Here is a 23,063-nt window from a genome sequence, read left to right as displayed (position 1 = left end):
CTGAAAGAAATCATAGATTTTTTTCTTCTTGATCTTGAAATAGATGATATGAAAAGAAAGAAGAAAGAAGCAGGAAAAAGTCACTATGTGTTCTCTAAAATCAGACTTTTTTAAAAAATCAGTTTTTAACTGAAATACCTTTGGATCCAAAAAGTGAAATCTCTTTTAGCACCTTAATAGTTATTATTCATGATATATAGTACTCAGCAAATATTATTCAATATACCAAATGTCTTTTTTCAGTCCTTCCTATACTTTTTAGAGTAAGTCCTTTTTCATAAACTACAGTGTCTTAATTGCCTACATATTACTACTATTACTACTACTATGACTACTACTACAACTAATACTACTCAAGTATTTATATAAAAACAGACAGTGCTTAAATGGATTGGTTATTAAATGCATCAGTTTTTGATGCTCACCCTCTCGAAGTTACTTGCCAGCCTTTGTATCCTTTAACAATCTTACCACATTCATCAGACTTTGAGCTTCTTAGATGTTCCTCTTCTTTCTTTCTATACACAGTGGAAAACAAGTGAAGGCACATCTGTGTCACCGAAATTTTATCCCATTGGTCTGTGTCTTGTTTCCTCATGTGACCATACAGAAGAAAATCAAGCTCTTTATATGAAAGTCCTTCAAGCTTTTAAGAAAAGGGTCATACCTTCCAACCTTTTCAAATGCACTTATAATGTAGTTTCTGCATACTTCACTATCCTGTTAAATATCTGAGGAATATTCTCTAGTTTGTTATTCTGAATCTAAAGTGTGGCATAAGAACAGCACACAACCTTCCACGTGCATAAAGTGCACATTGAGTTCCATGACAATAATGCCTCACTTGGACTGAAGTCTACATTTTTAATTATACAGTTTAATATATCAGCAGCTTCTTAGCATCACAGTTCTTTTCCTTGGTCCATGCCAAGATTGTGGGCCTTAAAACTCTCTATCTTGCCTGCCTGCTTTCTTACCTTCTTGGCTCTTCTCTTCTTTCCCACCCTTCCTTCTTCCCTTTCCTCTTCTTTTCTTGCTTCCTTTTCCTATTTTTCTACCTTTATTTTCTTTCATGATTTCTTTCTTCCTATCTCATGCTTCTGGATTAAATTTAGATATTTCTTCTCCTGACTTTTTACTTAATTCCAAGTTCTTATCACTCCTTCTTGAGTCCTACAGAGTCTATCAGTAACCTTAATACAAATAAAGCTCTCTGTTTCACAGGAAGCAGGCTAAAGTGTTGATGGTAAAGGGCACACTCTGCACCATCTTTTGGGGGGCCTCCAATATCCTGTTGCAATTGCATTGGTTACTGTGATTTGGCCATGTGCACCTGTAACTAGGACTTTCCATCATTATGTCCTTATGCTTGTCATTCTTTCTTCTTATTTATTCAAGTGGATCTCAGATATGATTTGTGGAAAATAAAAATAAAAATACTTGCATGTCTGAAAATGCCTATGCTTCACCTTCACATTGTATGGGTTGGTTAAAAATAAACCAATTTTATTATCCTTTTCTTTGTTTTTCTGCCTTTTGGAAGGTTTTGTATCTTCTCTTTATTTTGGGTGTTTAGAGGTTTAAATCAGTTACCTAGAGATGTGACTTTTTTCTTAATCCTTCTGTATGTCATATAGATCTTTTCAATCTAAAATTCATATATTTTGCCCATTCTAAGACAATGTCTTCTATTTATTGCACAGTGAATCCCTTCTCACTTTCTATTTTTGCATATTGTATTAGTTGAAAATCAAAACAACTGATACTATATTTACACACTTCTCTTTTTCTCTCATATATTTTTTGTTTCTTTATTCATTTGACCTATATTCTTGAATGTTTCTTTAATCTTGTATCATAACATTTATAAAATTTATTTCAACAATAACATTTACAGTTTCCAAGGTCTATTTCATAGACTTTTCTCATGGAATCCTTTTCATCTTAAAATTACATTGACGTTACGTGTTACAATGTTATTTGCATTTTCATTTAAACTTCTCTTAAAGTTCTCATTTCATCAAGCAAGTGTCAAAAGGCTTTTGTTTGTTTGTTTGTTTGTTTTGCACAGTCTTCTTTGTGATATGTTTTTCTCTTCTTAGTGTGTGGTGATTCTTACTAGACCATTAAGAATATGGGATCCCTCCAGAGAAGGTAATAATAAAAAACTATGTTGATTTTTCTAGGTGGTTTGTGTGAATTTTCTCAGATGTTTTTCACATAGGTTTTTTTCCCATTAGACTTCCCTCAGGAATGGAAAATCAAGTAATTGCTCTCGTGGAAATGAGGGTGGCGTGGAGGAGGGGTATCTAGTGCACCAATGAGTTTTCTTATGTTGTGAACAAAAACAAAGCCAATTCATGAAAAAAATTTACAAATGACTTTAAGTTGATGTGTAAAAAAGTTTATATTGTGCTTTTTACTTTTGGTAATGAGATTCTGCAGATAACCTAGGAGGCCATCATTGAGGATGGATCTACAAAATGCATGCTATAGGGTGTCATAGAGCAGTTAAGCAATAAAATAGAAATATACCAGTAAACATTAAGACAGAAACTTCCAAGATAGATCTTAGACACATTGTTCTGAATAAAATTTTTAAAAAACAGAAAAAAGATGTAAAACAAATTAATTAATGTACATGAAAACTACATACACAAAAACTTTACTCTGCATAGTTTTTAAAGAAACAGATACAAAGAAGCCTCTTCAGATTCTCTATGGGTGGAGAGGTATAAGAATTGGAAATAAAATAGAAGAGAATAAAATACTAGGTGAATAAAAAAATAAGTACATAAATAAAAATGAGAGCAGGGCCTTGCAAAGAGAGATCAGGCAGTGGACAGTGAACTGGAAGTATATTGAAATGTCTGTTTACTAAGCTTCACTTTTTAGAACAAAGGGGATGAGCTATGCTGCTCACTGGGAGGCCTCCAAATGCCAGAATGAGGAGGGATTTATCCTGAGTGATAAATATCCAGATTAGAACCCTTAGCTCTCCCCAAGCCTATTGCTATGAATAGTTCCCTCAGTTTACTTGAGAGGCACGCCGTAGTATGATTTGTGTGCGTGCATGCTTGTATGCTTGTTACTCTAGCCGGGAGCATGGAAAAGAGGGCATCTGCAACCGATGTTTTTTGGACAATTCATGAATTCCCGTTTTTTTACCTGTTCCCTGTTTTCCTACCATTGGTGTCGCTGAATCCAAGGCCATAGTCTCTTATTTCTTCCACAGCAGCTCATTTGCGGTAGCTTCCTTTGCTCTCTTTTCGACAGTAACATACTCAAATTTACATTCTGTCTGGAAGAAATTCCTGAAAAACTTTTGCCCTCTGATGACCTCCACTCTAGCCCAACAATCCAGCGCCATTCTCTTTTAAATCATGGGCTTATTCAAGTGCACTTTAATTTCAGTAAGAACTGAAGGAGAGACGGTGGATGAGTATACTCAGCATATCCTTTTGAACCATAAGTCAATCAAAACTTTATTCCTTCCTGGTTTTTGTGCTCGTTGCAATTTACATGTTAAATAGAATTACAAACAAATTCTATAATCCGAAACCCGCATCTGGATTTTGTTTTCCTGATCTTCCTCCTAGCCCTGGTAAAACTGACAAGGTATTGCTTGCTCTGTGCCTCCTTGACTGTCCATGTTTACGTGTATTGAGCACAAGGCGTAAATTGTGGGCTTTGAAATTCCTTACAGAGAGGTCTTCTGTCTTAGGCATGAAAGAACACTTCTCCTAAAACAAATATCAGTTGCCTAAGCTCATTTTTATATGGGCACATATTCAATGTCTTCCCACCTTTGGGGGCATGGGGTGGTGACTGTAGTAAAAGCTGATCATCACTCATTCTTTATATCCACCCAGCTTCTTCCTTACAGAAGACAGCTTATTCAGCCTCCAGCAATTCAGAAGAGACCTAAGAGATTTCTAACATTTCTGAAGAACAGGTATTTATTATTGAGTCCCTGAAATGTCTGTAGTAAGAGGACCAGTGATATTAGACACACAAATTACCACTCTCTTTTCTCCCCTATTGTCAACTTTAGAATTAAAGAAAAATTAAATTTGTGTTATTTAATTTGTTATTATTCCTTGATCTGTACCTCTAAAAATCCTCAATGAAAAGAATGACTTATTTCGCAAACATATGGATTTAGATTTCCCTTAAATGATAGTGTCTGTTTTTTTCTTTTTCAGTCTTTCTCTCTGTCTTTCATGTTCTACTCTACCAGATTGGAAGATAATATATATCACAAAGAAACATGTGCTGCTACATTTTTTTTTTTTTTAATGCATCAAGGATTTTAAAATTGGCAAGGGCTGCTGGAGGCCCCTGGTGGTATCATATTTATGTTCTCCCACACACTCGTGAAAAAAAGAAGCCTGTACCATTAAATAAAATAAACACCAATTTTAACTTTTATGGCTTCTCCTCCTCTCAGATTATCAGAGGCATGTTTTTATTAGCAAAATCAACAACAACAAAAATTCTAAATACTCTATGGAATTGGTGTTACTTCCCAATGTTCTCCTGTTTATTTATTTTTAAAGAAACATTTCCTTATGGTAAAATATATACTAATGCATATTATTGGTTAGACTTGACATTAGTAATTGCTTCTCAACACTTGCTTTCCCTTTTCTTAATTTAGGGAGCAAAATTCCCCATCAAAGAGTGCCCAGGGTTAAGATTCAGTAATTTCACTTTGAATGATACCTTTTGTTCTAGCAGCTGAGCTCCATTTACTCCTTTGCCTGCCAAAGACAGTATTTTTGTATGCCTCCATGGCATGCTTTTCTCTTTTTTTCTTCTTTACTTACCTTTTTCTTTTTTATGAGCTAAATTGGCTCCACATTCTAAGCTTAATGAGTGCATACAGGTTGGCAGGCAAGAAAGAGCCATTTATGTAGAGGGCTTAGCCAGCTGCAAGGTACAAAGCTTTCATTTCATCTTGAGGAAATAAAACAAAAAAATTCTAATATTATACTAATCCTCACATTCACATGGGAAGCCTTTTAGGAATCCTTGGAAAATATGGAAAAGATTAGGAACACCATTAAAACGACCAACATACTGCAGTGGTAACACCTATTCTGAAGTAGTATCCAAAAGAAGTGAAGGTAGCTTGTTGGAATCTGTATCAAATGGAATATGTTAAAGAAATTGGTCATCATGAAAAGATTCAGTTTTTTTCTATTCTTCCTGAGGAACTATACTTTAAGTTTTTAACTTGAAAAGACATTAGAATGATAGCTACATGATGATTAGAAATAGGTCTTAGAGTTAAGGAGAGCTTATTGGAACAGTCTGTTTTAACTACCAAAGTGACTTTTGTTTCTTTATTTCAAAATTATGCTTTATGGTGAGTTTTTATTATTATGACTTACGAGGAAATATTTCTATCTTAGGTATAAAGTCAAGACAAACAAGTCAAGGGAGATATAAACTAAATGAAATGAAAATAATTAACGTGACTGATCTAAGACAAATACATTATCAAAAATAGAGAACAACTCACACAAGTTATAGTCGACTCTAGCATTATTTTTGCATCCATATTATATAAAAATGATGTAGGGATATTACCCATACTCGGCAGTAGATAGCTAGCTACATATTTTAAACCTGTTCATAATAAGCATGCTACTTACAATATCCAACTCATGAGTAGTTACTCTAAACCTGTCTTCTTACCATCACATTTATATTATGCCTAGATGACTACCTAACCAGCCACTGAAATCTAAAAAAATTTAGTCTGTCTTGAGTGACTTGTGAGAAACTGACAAATTATATTTGCATGTGTTGTTCTTCCTACTCTTTAGTTTTGTGCATTGAATGTAAATTGAACATATAGAAACATTTTAAAGACATGCTAGGTCTTTAAGAAGACAACCAAATGACAAAAACACCAACAGCTGAGATATGTGAGTATCCCTACGCACAGCCACTACTCTGCCCATGTTGCTTTCCTAAGTCTGTAGTCAGCCTTCCGCTGTCTGTCCTCACTGCGCTTTGCTTCAGAAAATTCAGTCAAATTAATTGGTCACACTAGTGTCTCTGATTATTTAAAACCCAGACCTTACTTGGTGTTCTCATGAACTGCATTGACTGTACATATATTGTGGCAAAAACAACTGCAATATATACACCATCACCACTTTTGTTGGTGAGTAAGACATTAGTTTTCGGGAGAACATTACATTGATTTATTGTATGTGCCAGTATTAAGGACAGTTATTTTGGTCCTCTTAAAATTGCATTTAAGTCAGATACAGAAAATATTTATATTACCCCCTCTTCTGCTCAGACCAAATTTAGCTAAGCATTTATGGCACTCTTTCAGAAATTTCCTTGACATAATGTTACAAGGAGCCAATACTAATTTTTCAGTCATTCTGATGAAATTAAAAACTATTTGACATCACTGCTACAAATAATGGAGATGACTAAGGCTGGAGGTGAGGAGGTGACTAAGTCTTATTTAATATAAAGTGAATAAGTCTGAGTTGCTATCTGTGACTATGTTTCCCAGCTTCCTCTGCATTCTCACCCTACTTTACAAGACAATGGCTTCTGCAAGAGACTATCTGAAATTATGCCACTCTCATTGGGGAGTGGAAACATTGCTGGATCAGGGATAAAGAAAATCAGCTTTTCAGGACAAATTTCTTTTCTAGTCCTCAACATCCTGATCATATAAAATAGGGAATCTATATTTAGTATTTAACCACCAGGCCTACTCAATGCTGTGACAATGGTTTCTGGGAGGTGCTATGAAATAGGCTTCAAGATTCTAAATACTCTTCTGTGCTTTTTATGGTTTAGTAGAGTATAGCTTTCACAAAAGCAATTGTGTAGTTATTTAAAACAGATCATAATTATCATGATGATGCGTCTGCTAATGTGACGATCTGTTTGTGGTACAACAGAGTTGATTTTACTCCTACACTGCTCTCCTGAAAGAAAACTATGCCTGTGGGTGAAATTACACTTTTGCTGATAAAGTATCATAATAATTCTTTGAAATATATATCAATGTCAAAGTAGTTTTGGCTACACACAGGAAAAATATACTTGTGCATTAAAACCACAGAACTGATATATTCAGGCCCCAAACATCTCTGTTGCTTTCTTGTTTCTTCCTTTTTATTCATAGAAAATAAGCCTTTGTTCTTGAATTTTGAAAGTAAAAGGAAGTGGAAAGGATTGTCATTTCATTTTAACCAAAGGTTTCCTGTTATTTGGAGTTCTTCTTGAGAAAATATATATGATATGCTATCAAAGAAAAAGGAAAGCATAAAAATTATACCTGTATGAATAAATGCACAGAAAAAAGTCATAAATAAATACATCAAATGTAACAGTAACTGTCAGTGGAGTTAATAAGGGGGATTTGTTTTTAGTTTTTTAACTCTTTTGTAAAGTTTAAATTTGCTTCAACTAGTATTTTTAATATTTTTTAGTAACTGTGAATGATTAAAGTGAACTATAATGTATTAATAAATACATTTAAGTAAGCTTATTAAGGAGTCTAAGGTCTTTTAAAAGAAATTAAAAATGAACAAGGGGGAAAATCTATAACCTCAATTTCTTCAGTTTACTCTATAAGTATCCCTTCTGGCACAGATGAGATTCTAGGTAATGTTCCTTCCATCACTTCACTTATGTGGCACTTCATTTAAGGCCAGGTTCAAATGGATTGTATCTATTAGGCCTTCTCTAATCCTGCCTGCCCATCCTTTCCGAAACTCTTTTTCAGAGGCATTATCCCTTTCTGTGTTCCTGCACCATTCTTTTAATTTTCTCTTGTTGTTTAGCACATTCTGCTGTCTTCTGGTATATTTTTGTTTACTTACTTTTTTATTTCAAAAGATTGAAAGATTCTTTCAGTTATTGACCAAATTTTATTCATCTCCTCATATCTCCTGTTTGTTTAATATTAATCTGTTTCTCACCAAATTTTTGAGAATTCTCATTTTACCTCGGGGTTCACATTTTTCTCTCTCACAATACTAAAGAAAGAGAATGAAGAAACCAGCGAAATTGAAAATTTCCATTTTTTAACTAAATTCTACCCTTTTTCAAAAGTAATGGAAAAAAGTCTTAAAATTCTAGCTACACCCCCTGTCGTCTTTTACTATATTATCAATTGTTTTTCTTGAATGGCATATGACTTTACCCAATCTGCCTGTCTTGTACAGTCATTTCATTTTTTTCTTTTATAAGTGGGTTTTATTTTTTTGTTTGTTTATTGTTTCATTGTTTTGGGGGGTTTTGTTTTGGCAGCTGTCTGGTATGGGGATCCATACCCTTGACCTTGCAGTTATAACACTGTGCTCTAACCAGCTGAGCTAGCCAGCCTCTCATGTAGGTATAGTTCTCTTACAAAAAGGTCTAAATAGCCATTTTAAATGTTGATAAAAAAATCAGAGCAATATAAATGCTAATGATGCTTTCCCTCAGAAGGTAGTATCAATAAATATTAGGAGTGAATGAAAAACTTTGGCATACAAAGGGGACTTTCCTGGTTGATGACTCCAGTTTTATTCGTTTTATGAAAATAAGGAGACCTTATTACTATGTTCTAAGACTTTGCTTAGATCAATGATGAGACATCTACTTCAGGGAATATTAAGATTCTCACGACAGCATCACATAACATGTTTAATCTTAGTCAGGAAAGACAGCTTTTTCAAAAACTTTTACAACTTCCTTAGAAACTGTAGCATTGGAATCAAATACCACTTAGCCAGGTGTATCCCAGATATTCAAATATGTGATATTGTATTTTACAACTAATGATATGCAGTGCTGAGAGCAGTGGGGAAATTACAGAAGGTCATAGAAAAGTCATTATTTCTTGATCTTGGATTGGATTTTTTTAAATAACAAGATTGAAATACTTTAATGTTTGGGAGCAATATATAATACCAAAATCAAAGCTTTAATTTTGGTCATTTATATTTATTATAATATATGGAGGATTTCTTAAACTAAATTTTTTATTATTTCTATTTTTTCACTATTTATCACTATTTCTGGTTAAAATTTCCATAATGCCAGCATTAAAATATTTAGACTAATTTTCCATCTTTTTGTAAACAACTAAACCCAATCCGCCAATTTATTTTAATAGTCTCTATGTGCTTTTCTTGTTCTCAATCTTTAATTTCATTAGTATCTCTAAACTTTCACTTTGTAGAATAGGGTTTTATTCTGTCAGTGCAAATTTTTAAACAATTTTAAAGTATAAAAAGTGTTATAGAATTTAAACCTATGATAGTATAATAGGATTTCTATGCCTCAAAACAATGTCTTGGTAAAACAGTTAATCTCAGGCTACCTTCTGTTGTCTATTTCTACTTAGTCCACTTTTGTTAGGATATTTATTTTAATCAGGTTTCTTGATTTGCAATTTACTAACAAAACAAATTAACCAATTTAATGAGCTTTGACAAATGCATAAAGAAATATAATTACCACCATAATCATGATATAGAACATTTCTATCATGCCAAAATTTTATTTGTGCCCCCTTTCAGTCAATCTCCTTCTCCAACAATTAGCCTCTGAAAATACTTGTTATGCTCTATAATTTTGCCTATCTAGAATTTTATATAAATAGAACCAGAAAGTACATAGTATTCATAGCTACTGTCTTTCACTTAGCGTAATAATTTTGAGACTCATTCCAGTTGTTACTTGTATCTATAGGATGGTCTTTTTAACTGCAGATTAGTATGCCATGTTATGGACATCCCATATTTTTAAAAAAATTCTCCATTCATGGTCATTTGAATTGTCTTTATTTATTTTTATTTTTTCCCTATTTCGTGCTCTTATGAATAAAGCTGCTATGAATATCCACATGCAAGTCTTTTTGTTGACAAATATTTTTATTTCTCTTGGATAAATACAAAGGAGTGGGATTGCTGGGTTTAAGATAGGTGTATATTGCAATTTATAAGAAAATGCCTTACTATTTTTCAAAGCAGATATATCATTTTTAATTCCTAGTATCAATGAATGAGATTTCCAGTTGCACCACAACCTTACTAGCACCACTTAGTATTGTCAGTCTTTTTAATTTTTCCATGAAGGTGTTACTGTGCTTTTAATTGATATGTCCATAATGATTAACAATTTTGAGCCTCTGTATATGTGCTTATTTCTCATGTGTACATTTTCTTTAAGAGTCATCTATTTGAATATTTAGTTTATTTTTTTTTTAATCAGGGTAATTGGCATCTTATTACTGAGTTGCAAAAGCTCATATATTCTGTATACTTGTCTTTTATTAGATTTATGTTCTACAAATACTTTCTCCCAGTTAGTGACATGAATTTTTAATTTTGTAAATTTCATTATAAACTGAAAAAATGTTTTCAGTTTGAAAATTCAATTTATCATTACGAAATTTTTGAGGTTTATGCTTTTTGAAATTTAAGAACTGTGTTTTAACTCAAAATGTATAAAATTTTCTCATTTTAAATTTCTTCTAAAAGTTGTATAGTTTTAGCTCTAAAATTTTTTTTTTAAGGGTATTTTATTTTATTTTATTTTTTAAATTTTTTCATTTTTTTCCATTCCTAGGACATGTTCTTTTTTTTTTTTTTTTTTTAATTTTATTTTGTCGCTATACATTGTAGCTGATTATTGCTCCCCATCACCAAAACCTCCCTCCCTTCTCCCTCCCCCCCTCCCACCCAACAATGTCCTTTCTGTTTGCTTGTCGTATCAACTTCAAATAATTGTGGTTGTTATATCTTCTCCCCCCCCCCCCCGGTTTTTGTGTGTGTGTGTGTGTGTGTGTGTGTGTGTGAATTTATATATTAATTTTTAGCTCCCTCCAATAAGTGAGAACATGTGGTATTTCTCTTTCTGTGCCTGACTTGTTTCACTTAATATAATTCTCTCAAGGTCCATCCATGTTGTTGCAAATGGCAGTATTTCATTCGTTTTTTATAGCTGAGTAGTATTCCATTGTGTAGATGTACCACATTTTCCGTATCCACTCATCTGATGATGGGCATTTGGGCTGGTTCCAACTCTTGGCTATTGTAAAGAGTGCTGCGAGGAACATTGGGGAACAGGTATACCTTCGACTTGATGATTTCCATTCCTCTGGGTATATTCCCAACAGTGGGATGGCTGGGTCGTATGGTAGATCTATTTGCAATTGTTTAAGGAACCTCCATACCATTTTCCATAGAGGCTGCACCATTTTGCAGTCCCACCAACAATGTATGAGAGTTCCTTTTTCTCCGCAGCCTCGCCAGCATTTATCGTTCATAGTCTTTTGGATTTTAGCCATCCTAACTGGGGTTAGATGGTATCTCAATGTGGTTTTGATTTGCATTTCCCGGATGCTGAGTGATGTTGAGCATTTTTTCATATGTCTGTTGGCCATTTGGATATCTTCCTTAGAGAAATGCCTACTTAGCTCTTTTGCCCATTTTTTAATTGGGTTGCTTGTTTTCTTCTTGTAAAGTTGTTTGAGTTCCTTATATATTCTGGATATTAATCCTTTGTCAGATGTATATTTTGCAAATATTTTCTCCCACTCTGTTGGTTGTCTTTTAACTCTTTTAATTGTTTCTTTTGCTGTGCAGAAGCTTTTTAGTTTGATATAATCCCATTTGTTTATTTTTCCTTTGGTTGCCCGTGCTTTTGGGGTCATATTCATGAAGTCTGTGCCCAGTCCTATTTCCTGAAGTGTTTCTCCTATGTTTTCTTTAAGAAGTTTTATTGTCTCAGGGTGTATATTTAAATCCTTAATCCATTTTGAGTTGATTTTAGTATACGGTGAGAGGTATGGATCTAGTTTCATTCTCCTGCATATCGATATCCAGTTATCCCAGCACCACTTGCTGAAGAGGCAGTCCCTTCCCCAGTGAATAGGCTTGGTGCCTTTGTCAAAGATCAGATGGCAGTAAGTCTGTGGGTTGATTTCTGGATTCTCTATTCTATTCCATTGGTCAGTGTGTCTGTTTTTATGCCAGTACCATACTGTTTTGGTTATTATAGCTTTGTAGTATAGATTAAAGTCAGGTAGTGTTATGCCTCCAGCTTTATTTTTTTTGCTGAGCATTGCTTTGGCTATTCGTGGTCTTTTATTGTTCCATATAAATGTCTGAATAGTTTTTTCCATTTCTGAGAAAAATGTCTTTGGAATTTTGATGGGGATTGCGTTGAATTTGTATATCACTTTGGGTAGTATGGACATTTTCACTATGTTGATTCTTCCAATCCAAGAGCATGGGATATCTTTCCATCTTCTTGTATCCTCTCTAATTTCTCTCAGCAGTGGTTTGTAGTTCTCATTATAGAGATTTTTCACCTCCTTGGTTAACTCAATTCCTAAGTATTTTATTTTGTTGGTGGCTATTGTAAATGGGCAGGCTTTCTTGATTTCTCCTTCTGCATGTTCACTACTGGAGAAAAGAAATGCTACTGATTTTTGTGTGTTGATTTTGTATCCTGCTACTGTGCTGAAATCATTTATCAATTCCAACAGTTTTTTTGTAGAGGTTTTAGGCTGTTCGATATATAGGATCATGTCATCTGCAAACAGGGACAGTTTGACTTCATCTTTTCCAATCTGGATGCCCTTTATTTCCTTCTCTTCTCTGATTGCTCTGGCTAGTACTTCCAACACTATGTTGAATAGGAGTGGTGAGAGTGGGCATCCTTGTCTAGTTCCTGTTCTTAAAGGAAAAGCTTTCAGCTTTTCCCCATTCAGGATGATATTGGCTGTGGGTTTGGCATATATGGCTTTAATTATGTTGAGATACTTTCCCTCTATACATAACTTATAGAGGGTCTTTGTCATGAATGAGTGCTGAACTTTATCAAATGCTTTTTCAGCATCTATAGAGATGATCATATGGTCCTTGTGTTTGAGTTTATTAATATGGTGTATCACATTTATTGATTTGCATATGTTGAACCAACCTTGCATCCCTGGGATGAATCCCACTTGATTGTGATGAATAATTTTACGTATGTGTTGCTGTATTCTGTTTGCTAGTAATTTAGTGAGGATTTTTGCATCTATATTCATCAAGGATATCGGCCTGTAGTTTTCTTTTTTGGTTATATCTTTACCTGGTTTTGGTATCAGGATGATGTTTGCTTCATAGAATGAGTTTGGGAGATTTGCGTCCGTTTCAATCTTTTGGAATAGTTTGTAAAGAATCGGTGTCAATTCCTGTTTGAATGTTTGGTAAAATTCTGCTGTGAATCCATCTGGTCCTGGGCTTTTCTTTGTTGGGAGCCTTCTGATAACAGCTTCAATCTCCTTTATTGTTATTGGTCTGTTCAAATTTTCTACGTCTTCACGGTTCAGTTTTGGGAGCTTGTGTGTGTCCAGAAATTTATCCATTTCCTCCAGATTTTCAAATTTGTTGGCGTAAAATTGTTTATAGTAGTCTCGAATGATTCCTTGTATTTCAGATGAATCAGTTGTAATATCGCCTTTTTCATTTCTAATTTTTGTTATTTGAGTCTTCTCTCTTCTTGTTTTTGTTAGCCATGCTAATGGTTTGTCAATTTTATTTATCTTTTCAAAAAACCAACTTTTTGATTCGTTGATCTTTTGAATTGTTTTTTGGTTTTCAATTTCATTCAGTTCTGCTCTGATCTTAATGATTTCTTTCCGTCTGCTAACTTTAGGTTTGGATTGTTCTTGTTTTTCTAGTTCTTTAAGGTGAAGTGTTAGGTTGTTCACTTGCCATCTTTCCATTCTTCTGAAGTGAGCATTTAATGCAATAAATTTTCCCCTCAATACTACTTTTGCAGTATCCCACAGGTTTTGGTATGATGTATCGTTGTTTTCATTAGTTTCAATAAATTTTTTGATTTCCTGCTTGATTTCTTCTTGGACCCATATGTCATTAAGTAGAATGCTGTTTAATTTCCATGTGTTTGTATAGTTTCCAGAGTTTTGTTTGTTATTAATTTCTAGTTTTAATCCATTGTGGTCTGAGAAGATACATGGGATAATTCCAATTTTTTTGAATTTATTGAGACTTGATTTGTGACCTAATATGTGATCTATCCTGGAGAATGATCCATGTGCTGATGAGAAGAATGAATATTCTGAGGTTGTTGGGTGGAATGTTCTGTAGATATCTGCCAATTCCAATTGGTCTAGAGTCTTGTTTAGATCTTGTGTTTCTCTACTGATTCTTTGCCTAGATGATCTGTCTAATATTGACAGTGGAGTGTTCAGGTCCCCTGCTATTATGGTATTAGTGTCTATTTCCTTCTTTAGGTCTAATAGAGTTTGTTTTATAAATCTGGCTGCTCCAACATTGGGTGCATACATATTTATGATTGTTATGTCTTCTTGATGGATCAGTCCTTTTATCATTAAGTAGTGTCCGTCATTGTCTCTTTTTATGGTTTTTAGTTTAAAGTCTATTTTGTCAGATATAAGAATAGCCACTCCAGCTCGTTTTTCTTTTCTGTTTGCATGGTAAATCTTTTTCCATCCTTTCACTCTTAGTCTGTGTGAATCTTTATGGGTGAGGTGGGTCTCTTGTAGGCAGCATATAGTTGGGTCCTGCTTTTTGATCCAGTCAGCCAGTCTGTGTCTTTTAATTGGGGAATTTAAGCCTTTAACATTAAGAGTTGTTATTGAAAGGTGTTGATTTATTCCTAGCATTTTATTGGTTGTTTGGTTATCTTAGGTGTCTTTTGTTCCTTGCTTTCTGATTTACTGTTTGGTTTCTTTGTTTGTTGGTTCCTTAGGTTGTAGATAGTGTTTTTGTTAGCTTGTTTTCTCTTCATGAATGCCATTTTTATTGTACTAGCGGGTTTAGATTTTTCTTAGGTTTTTATGGCAGTGGTAGTTATTTTTCAGGAACCAAACCCAGTACTCCCTTGAGGATTTCTTGTAAGGGTGGTCGTGTGGTAGTGAACTCCCGCAGTTTTTGTTTGTCTGAGAAATATACTATTTGCCCCTCATTTCGGAAGGATAGCCTTGCAGGGTAGAGTATTCTTGGCTGGCAATCTTTGTCTTTTAGTATTTTGAAAATATCATCCCATTCCTTTCTAGCTTTTAGGGTTTGTGATGAAAGTCTGATATTAACCTGATTGGGGCTCCCTTATAGGTGATTTGACGCTTCTCTCTTGCAGCTTTTAAGATTCTCTCTTTGTCTCTGAGTTTTGCCAATTTGACTATGACATGTCTTGGAGAAGGCCTTTTTGGGTTGAATACGTTTGAAGATCGTTGAGCTTCCTGGATCTGAAGATCTGTGATTTTTCCTATACCTGGGAAGTTTTCTGCCACTATTTTGTTGAATATGTTTTCAATGGAATCTCCATTTTCCTCCCCTTCTGGAATACCCATGATTCGGATATTTGAGCGCTTGAGGTTGTCTGATATCTCTCTCAGATTTTTTTCCATGTCCTTGATTCTTTTTTCTTTCTTTTTGTCTGCTTGTGTTATTTCAAACAGCCCATCTTCAAGTTCCGAGGTTCTCTCTTCAACTTCGACAAGCCTGCTGCTTAAACTCTCCGTTGTGTTTTTTATTTCGCTGAATAAATTCTTCAGTTCAGCAAGTTCTGCTACATTTTTTTTCAGGACATTGATTTCCTTGTATATTTCCTCTTTCAGATCCTGTATACTCTTCCTCATTTCATCATGATGTCTAGCTGAGTTTTCTTGTATCTCATTCAGTTTCCTTAGAATTATCACTCGAAATTCCTTGTCAGTTATTTCAAGGGCTTCTTGTTCTATAGGATCTAGAGTATGAGATTTATTAACTTTTGGTGGTGTACTTTCTTGATTTTTTGTATTTCTGGTGTCTTTTTTTTGGTGTTTATTCATTGTGGCAGGGGGTTTCACAGTCCACCAGTTTGAGACTAATGACTAACTAGGATGTTGCTGTGGTTGCCAATTTGGTATGGCTCCCGCCGTGACTGATCAGTTGGCCTCTAGTGTCTTGTGTGTGTGGTTGCCTCAGGTCTTGGGCTTCTCCGGGGATCCACCTTTCTGGTCAGCTTGGACTCTGCTGGGCTGGTGGATAACGTACCACAGTGTGTGTGATCTCTGTTGAGCTTTCACTTCCTGTACAGGACTTCTCCCCGTTATGTGTGCTCTGGCCCAGGCTGTTAGATCGTGCAGTGGCGACCCCACCGGGTGTGTGGTTTCTGTCGAGTCTCCGCCTCCCTGGCCGCACGTCTCCCCCCTCTGTGCACACTGTGCTGGGCTGGGGTGTGTCTTCTTCACCCCTTGTCTATCAGCTGGGCCTTCACGACCCTGCTCAGCACCGCCTCGCCCAGGAAGTCAACCAGGTTTCTGCTAGGCACAGACGACCGGTCTCTCTGGGTACCTTTGTAGCACTGTGTAGATCTTTCTCGGGTCTTGTTCACCTTTGTATCCCCCCGGTATAAACCGAGTCTAGTGCCCGCCTGCAGCCTGCTCTCCCGCAGGTTCAAGCGGACCTGGGAACTCTCCTACCACACTATCCCCGACCAGAAATTCATTAGGCTTTTTTCCAAACTGGTGGTCGCAGAGATGGTATCTGCCTCCCAGTAACAGGAAGTTTACCGGGGCCGGAGTCCAGGGTGTGGTGGAGTGACAGTCGGCCCGCCCGTACTTCCTTGCCCTCCCAACACTGGTCGGGACGCCCCACACCCCCAGCCCCGCCAGAGAACCGCGGAGGGAGTGGGAGAGGAGGCCGGCCCGCAGGCTCCGGAAAGCCCCGTGCCAGGCCAAGCAAATGGGCTCAGTGATGGCCGAGCAGGGCGGAGCTGCCCACACCTGGGAAAATGGAGGCAGCACTGGGGCGGTGAGTGGCCTGGTGGTGCAGGCGGGAGCCGCGTGGGCATCCACCCCCCGAACAGAGCTGTGCCAGGGATCACTCACAGTGCTGTGCCAGGTCGGGCGCTCGCTCTGTCTCTGGTTTGTTGCCTTCCGTGTTCTCAGCGCTGCCGCCTCGGGCTGTTCAGTCGCGGCGCGGCTGGGGCGCTCCCAGGAATCTTCTTTAATGCCAGCCTGAAACCTCGAATCCTGAATAGGGCAGCTGGCCGCCTTCAGTGCGACCCCGGCCTCCGGGATCCTGGCTGCATCCACAGCAGCCCTGGCGCCGTGTTCCCTGTTTCAAGACTCGCTTTTGCAGCTAAGAATCAGTTCTTTTCCTGCTCCACACTTCAAAGCTGTTGCCTGTAAATGAGGCAGCCTCTCCTGCCGGGGGCAAAGTGGCATTGAGCCCCCACGACCGGCCAGCAGCAGCGGTCCTCCCTTAAGAGATGGCGAGAGGAAGGTCCACAAGTTTCCCGGCTGCCTGAGGCCCAGTGGCTGCCTTTTCCACCTCAGCTACTCCACGCCAGCTGCCGCAGCCGCCGCCATCTTGAAACTCTTTAGCTCTAAAATTTATGTCTATGATCTTTCATTTTAAATTAATTTTTGTATATGTTGTGTGGTAAAGTCAAGTTTTTATTTATATATATATATGATTATATGTATATAAAATTATACACATATAATTTATTTTGCATTTGTATGTTCAGTTGTTTCACTATCATTTGTTGAAAAGGCCAGTCTTTCCAAAGTGAATTACTTACCTTGGCACCTTTTTAAAAAACAAATTGAATACATACATACATACATACATACATATGGGTATATATATATACACACACACATATATATGATTCAAATGTATCCTTACCACACTTACTACAGTATCATACTTTCTTGATTACTGTAGCTTGAAAGCAAATCTTAAAATCAGCACTCTGGTTGCTTTCACCCCTTGGCTATTGTGAATAATGCTCTGGTGGGCAAATAATATGTTTGAGTTTCTGCTTTCAATTCTTTTGGGTATGTGTCTAAGAGTAGAATTTCCGGATTATACAGTAATATGAGGGTACTTCAAAATGTTTGTGGAAAAAAACGACATGAGCTAAGACCCACATTGAACTGAGGGCTCAGTCTAAGGCTCTTGCTAGAAAGGAAGAACCCATAGCCCAGCAGCCACCGAGGTGATCCAAAACCTGACCAGCACTGGGGGCTCTGTCTATTGCCTTGGAAAGCTGGAACAGGTGCCAAGGTGGTATAATATAGCCATTTGCCATACCTACTGTCGCCACAAGGACAGTTCACCACCACAATAGCAGCCAGGGCCACTCCACAGGCCACATGCCACCTATTCAACTACATTGATATAAGAAGAGTCACCAGTACAACCTACAAATAGAAGAGGAAATCTTCATCCTCATAGACAACCCCAGAGTAATAGAAGAAGCAAGTCCTCTACCTGATGACCAAATATCTATGAAAGAATACTAGAACTACAAACAAACAAGAAGATATGACACCACTAAAGGAATACAGTAATGCTCAAATTCCAGAACCCATAGAACAGGGAATCCTTGAAATGCCTGAAAAGGAATTCTGAGCAATGATCTGAAGAAAACTAGAAGAGATAGGAGAAGACTCACTTAGAGAACACAAAGTAACAAGAAAAAATAACCAGAACATGAAGGAGGAAATTTACAAAGAGATTAGTACCTTAAAAAAGAGTGTAACAGAACTCCTAGAAATGAAAGATTAACTTAATGAAATTTAAAAAAGAAAACAAAACAAACAAACAAACAAAAAACCAGCAAGCCTGAGCAGCAGGCTGCAGCAAGCAGAAGAGAGAAGTTCAAATCTTGAAGATGTTCTTTTCAAAATAACACAGGCAGACAAACAAAAGGAAAAAAAAAGAATTAAAAACGATGAAGAAAATCTAAGAGAGATAGCAGACAACCTCAAGTACTCTAACATCCAAATTGTGGGTATTCCAGAAGGGGAGGAGAAAGGGCAAAGTATTGAAAACCTATTCAAGGAAATAATAACAGATAACTTCCCAGGTGGAGGGAAAGATGCAGACCTTCAGATCCAGGGAGCTCAAAGATCCCCGAAGAGATTCAATCCAAAAAGATCTTCTCTAAGACACATCATAGTCAAATTTGCAAAGCTCAAAGACAGAGAATTCTAAAAGCAGCAAGAGAAAAGCATTAAGTTACCTATAAAGGAATTCCCATTAGACTAAGAGCAGACTTCTCAACTGAAACACTACAGGCCAGAAGAAAGTGGAATGATATATTCAAAACACAAAAAGAAAAAAAAAATTGCCGGCCAAGAATCCTTTACCCTGTCAAGCTCTCCTTCAGAAATGAGGGAGAAATAATTTACTTCCTGGACAAACAAAAATTGTGGGTGTTCACTACCACACAACCAGCCATAAAAAAAATTCTAGAGGAGTCCTTCATCTGGAATCTGAATAATAATGATCACTACCATGGATATACAAGAAAGAGCAAAACCTGCTGTTAAACCAAAAATACCAATGAGAAAGAGAAAGAAACTTAATTGTGCCACCTCAAATTTCCAACTAACACTGAAGAAGAGAAAAAAAGGGGTAAGCAATGATTAAAAGATATCTAAAACATTTAGACAAAAAGCAATTAAATGACAAGAATTAAACAATACCTGTCAATAACTACCTTAAATGTGAATGGATTAAACACTCCATTCAAAAGACACAGACTGACAGATTGGATTAAAAAGGTAGACCCAAGTATATGCTGTCTACAAGAGACCCACCTCATCTATAGAGACACACAGGCTAAATGTGAAGGAATGGAAAAAGATATACCATGCAAATGGAAAACTAAAATGAGCAGGAGGAGTTATTCTAATATCAGACAAAATAGACTTTAAACCAAAAAATATATAAAAAAGAGACAAAGAAGACTACTATATGATAAAAGGATATATCCAGCTAGAAGAAATAACTATCATAAATATGTATTCACCCAACATTGGAGCAATCAGATAAATAAAGCAAATGCTCTTAGACCTAAATAAAGAACTAGGCCCTAATATATTAATAGTGGGTGACCTGAACACTCCCTTCTCAGTATGGGAGAGATCTTCCGGGCAACAAATCAACAAAGAGCCACAGGATTTAAACTACATGTTAAACAACTGGACCTGGCAGATACATACAGAAAATTTCACCCAACAACTAAGGAATATACTTTCTTCTCATAGGCACATGGAACATTCTCCAGGATAGACTACATATTAGGTCACAAATCTAGTTTCAGCAAATTTAAAAAATTGAAATCATTCCAAGTATCTTTTCAGATCAAAATGGACTAAAACTAGAAACTAATAACAAGTGAAACCCTGGAAACTATACAAATACATGCAAACTAAATAATAGGCTCCTGAATGACCTATGGGTCCAAGAAGAAATCAAACAGGAAATCAAAAAATTTCTAGAAACAAATGAAAATAAAGATACATAATACCCAAATCTGTGAGATACTACAAAAGCAGTAATAAGATGCAAATTTATTTCAATAAAAGCTTACATCAAAAGAATGGAAAGACTTCAAATAAATGACCTAACACTACCCATCAAAGAACTAGTAGAACAACATCTTCTACTACTAGAATCCAGTTCTAAAAGATGGAAAGAAATAATTAAGATCATAGCAGAACTAAAGGAAATAGAGACCCCCCAAAATGATACAAAAAATCAACAAAACAAAAAGTTGGTTTTTTGAGAAGATAAATAAAATAGACAAACCATTAGCTAGGTTAACAAAAAAAAAAAAAAAGAAGAAGAAGCGAGAAGACCTGAATAACACAAATCAGAAATGAAAAGGGAGACATGACAACTAATACCACAGAGATATGAAGAATCATTATAGACCTTTATAAACAACTGTATGATAACAAATATGAAAACCTGGAAGATATGGATAAGTTAGTGTACACATATAAACTACACAGACTAAATGAAGAAGAGATAGAAAACCTGAACAGACCAATAACAAGCAACGAGATTGAAATGGTAATCAGCAATCTTCCAACAAAGTAAAGCCCATGTCCGGATGGCTTTATAGCTGAATTCTATCAAATATTTAAAGACAAATTAATACCAATTATCCCAACACTATTCCAAAAATTTGAAACAGAAGCCATTCTCCCAAACTCATTCTATGAGGTGAACATAACTCTGATACCAAAATCTGAAATGAAACTTACAGGCCAATGTCCTTGATGAACATAGATGCAAAAATCCTCAACAAAATAGTAGCATTCAGAATACAGCAACACATCAAGAGAATTATACACCAAGATCAAGTGGAATTCACCCCAGGGATGCAAGGATGTTTCAACATACAAAAGTCAGTAAATGTGATACACCACATCAACAAAATCAAGGTCAAAGAGCATATGATTATCTCAATAGATGCTGAAAAAGCATTTGACAAAATTCAACATCTTTGATGATACAGACTGTCAACAAATTAGGTATAGAAGGAAAGTATCTCAACACTATAAAAGCCATCTACGACAAGCCCACTGCCAGTACCATTTTGAATAGGGAAAAACTGAAGGCTTTTACCTTGAGAACAGGAAAAAGACAAGGGTGCCTACCCTCACTGCTTCTATTTAACATAGTACTGGAGGTACTAGCCAGAGCAATAAGGCAAGAGAAAGAAATAAAGGGCATCCAGATTGGAAATGATGAAGTCTAGCTGTTCCTATTTGCAGATGACATAATCCTATACATAGGAAAACCTAAAGACTTTATCAAATTATTTCTTAAACTTGTTAATAATTTCAGTAACTTTGCAGGATACTAAATAAATGCCCCCAAATCAGTTGCATTTATACTCTCCAATAATGAACTAAAGAAACAGAAATCAAGAAAGCCCATTTACAACAGTCACAAAAAAATAAAGTACCTAGGAATCAATTTAACCAAGAAGGTGAAAGAGCTCTACAATGAAAAGTACAAAGCACTCATGAAAGAAATTAAAGAAGACACAAAATGATGGAAAGACATTCCATGCTCTTGGCTTGGAAGAATTAACATTGTGAAAATGTCGATACTGTCCAAAATGATCTACAGATTCAATGCAATCCCCATCAAAATACCAATGGCATTTCTCACAGAAATGGAAAAAACAATCTTAACATTAATATGGAACAACAAAAGACCCTGAATAGCTAAAGCAATCCTGAGCAAAAAAAGCAAAGCCAGAGGCAGAACACTACCTGATTTCAAATTATACTACAAAGCTATAGTTAACAAAACAGCATAGTACTAGCATAAAAATAGACACTTGGACCAGTGCAGCAGAATAGAGAACCCAGAAATCACCCCTCAGGCTTACTGCCATCTGATATTTGACAAAGGCAACAAAAACATACATTGGGGAAGAGATCGCCTCTTCAATAAGTGGTGCTGGAAAAACTGGATATCCATATGCAAGAGAATGAAACTAGATATGCACCTCTCACCATTTACTGAAATCAATATAAGACCTGAAACTATAAAATTACTAAGGGAAAATTTAGGTGAAACACTTCAGGAACTAGGTCTGGGCACGGACTTTATGAACATGAGCCTGAAAGCACAAGCAACAAAAGAGAAAATAAAGAAAGGTGACTAGATCAAACAAAAATGCTTCTGCACAGCAAAGGAAACAATCAACAGAGTGAAATGACAGCCTACAGAGTGGGAGACAATTTTTGCAAAATATACATCTGACAAAGGATTAATATCCAGAATATACAAGGAACTCAAACAATTACATAGTAAAAAACTAAATAATCCAATGAAAAAATGGGGAAAGGAGCTGACTAGACATTTTTCAAAGGAAGACATACAAATGGCCAACAGGTACATGAAAAAACGCTCAACATCAGTAGTCATCAGAGAAATGCAAATTAAAACTACATTGAGATACCACCTCACCCCAGTTAGATTGGCTATAATCAAGAAGACAGAGAATAACAAATGCTGACAAGGATGTGGAGAGAAGGGAACACTTCTACGCTGTCAGTGGGAGTGTAAATTAGTACAACTACTATGGAAAACAGTATGGAGGTTTCTTAAACAACTACAGATCAATCTTCCATATGATCCAGCAATCCCACTTCTGGGTATATACCCAGAGGAATGGAAATCATCATGTCAAAGTGACACCTACACTCCCATGTCCATCACAGCTCTGTTCACAATAGC

This window comes from Cynocephalus volans, chromosome 2 (assembly GCF_027409185.1).
Source record: "Cynocephalus volans isolate mCynVol1 chromosome 2, mCynVol1.pri, whole genome shotgun sequence".
In the NCBI taxonomy this organism is placed as follows: Eukaryota; Metazoa; Chordata; class Mammalia; order Dermoptera; family Cynocephalidae; genus Cynocephalus; species Cynocephalus volans.
This window is presented reverse-complemented; position numbering follows the sequence as displayed.